Raw genomic sequence first — 2,382 nt, forward strand, 5'->3', positions numbered from 1 at the left:
GAAATTCCCTCAGCACAAAGTGTTTTATTCTATAAAATTATGTTGTCAAGCAATGAAAGAATAAAATTTCCCCAGATAAATTGGGCCATTGTAGCATTTTTTTTTCTATTTCTATTCCAAAGTATGGATTTCACGTATGATTAATCATATTTTTGTTATGTAGTGGCAGGAAGCTGGCCTAAAATTCTACAATAAAATATGCTTCATTGTAACAAGGAAATCTACTCACCACCTGAATTGCTTAGGATTTTGATTCCTATACAATAAATATGAGGCACTTGAGGCAAGAAAAATTATGACATAATTGGCACAAGTCCCATCTCCAGATGGAAGAACTTCTGACACATTAGACTCACATAATTTATGGGAGAAATAAAATAACTGAACCCACCTCTGGTTACTCCACCCAGAAGCAAGGTTTAAGCAGGTATGTTCTTTGAATTAAACCCAAATTCTTCCCTGAAGTCTTGACTGAATACAGAAAACCTTGTTCTGAAAGATACACTAAGGGCAATTGCTGCAGTTAAACCTAAGCTGTGGGACCCAAATGCAGTTCTCAGAGCCTCTGTAGATTTGTTTCTGCTCCTGCAAATGCATCTGAGAGATTTACATTTCTCCTGCTCTTCCAATATCAGAGTTCCTACCAGCCTCTCTTTATTCTTGCAACCCTTTGTGTAGAGGAAGAGGATTATTCCTCAGATGGCGAATGGCAGGACACAATGAAATAACTTGTTGGGGAGAGGGAATTGAACCTGTGTCTCATGTACAAGACCCTACTGTCCGCTTTGGGCAGCAGCTGTTCTGGCTTATGTAGAGCTTGGGCTGTGTAAGACCAGGCTGCCAGTGCATGGTGATGCAAACCACGTGTGTGACAAGCCAGCTGGATGTGTCTGTGCACAAGGACAGGCTTATCAGCACTGGAGGTGGCAGGCAGGAGCAATATTTGAACTACCTAGGAATTGACGTGATGGTTTAATGAAACCATCTCATACCAAACATCTTTTGGGAATTGCCTGAGAAATGTCAATGCTCACTTTTCTTCCCATCTCTGACTCCCTTTGGTCACAGAGAATACAAGCTGAAGAAGAAACATGAGTATGAGGCCAATAAGGGTTGGGAAGTGTATTTTGATAAGTGTGTTTTCCTAATCCTTTGTCCTCAGTTAAGGCTGTGCTTGCTTTTGTTCAAGACAAAAAACATTCTGTTAAATATTTTCCACTAGCACTCAATATCACCAAACTTGGGTGCCAATGGCCTTCATGCTAGATTGTAGGGTGCATTTTCATGACAATTTTAAAATAAAGGGTTAACTAATTTGTTACCTCATTTAAGAAACTATTACATTCATAGCTTGCCTCAATATGCACACAGATATAAGGAGATGACTCTTTCAGTACACGCTGCTGCTTACAGCAGAAACAAGCGTTGGGTGGGAGGCCAGACGTGGTCTCACAAAGTCTAGTACTCTCTGCTGCCCACATGGCAGTCTTGCAGTTGAATACAGTCGCTGGAGTTTAAAAAGAAATTTCCTTGTTTCTGCTCACTGCCCTCTGAAGTGTCAACAGTTTGAATCTATCTGTGAATGTCCAAACTAAAGGTGTGACATGCTTTGTCTGCAAAGAGGCAGGAAGTTGGCATCCTGCCTAACTTTCCCTCTGTTCCCAGCTTTTATGTGGTAAAGAGATTTATGGGTTTTTCAGTTGCTGGATTGTTTGGGTTTGGTTTTGGTTTGAGGATTTGTTTTGTTTTGTTTGTTTGTTTTTTAACCATTTAGGTTGTGCTCCTAGCTGAAGAGTGACACTTTGGATTGGAGGGTGTACAGAAGTAAATGAGATGGCTTTGGTTTGCCCTACTCTGGTAGCTTTCCCACTGTAGCCACCCTGGAGCACAAGAGTTGTGGTACTCAGCCAACCCCTGCCCTGTATCCGCTTGGGATGCAAAATTCAAAAGATGTTTCAGGTTCTGAGGGTGTTTCTGCTACACCATCAGCTAGTTGCAGAATTGTGATGAGAAGTGTGGCATGAAGGGAGGGCCACAGTCTTCTGGGTCTGAGCCTGAAAAATGGGAAAAAGAGGAAATGAGGAGGAGAATGGGCACAACTGGAGGGGTGCTCCTCTGTCTAATAGGAGTTTTAACAACTACCTTGGGAACCACCTGTGATTTGAACAGCCAGTTCCGCTCAACTGTACTGAACTGCCCCCAGAAGGCTTTAGCAAACACCTTTACAGAAACATTTGTAGGATGAATAGACAGCAGAGATTTTTCTTTGTTTTTTAACCTTACAATTTTGAAGTTGGCCTATGCCCTAAAAGTTGGCAGATTCGTACTCCCTCCAATTTGATCTTTTTATTGTAATTATGATATTTCATTTTTAATTCCTGC

The sequence above is a fragment of the Corvus brachyrhynchos genome, unplaced genomic scaffold (genome assembly GCF_000691975.1).
Source record: "Corvus brachyrhynchos isolate BGI_N302 unplaced genomic scaffold, ASM69197v1 scaffold175, whole genome shotgun sequence".
Taxonomy (NCBI): Eukaryota; Metazoa; Chordata; class Aves; order Passeriformes; family Corvidae; genus Corvus; species Corvus brachyrhynchos.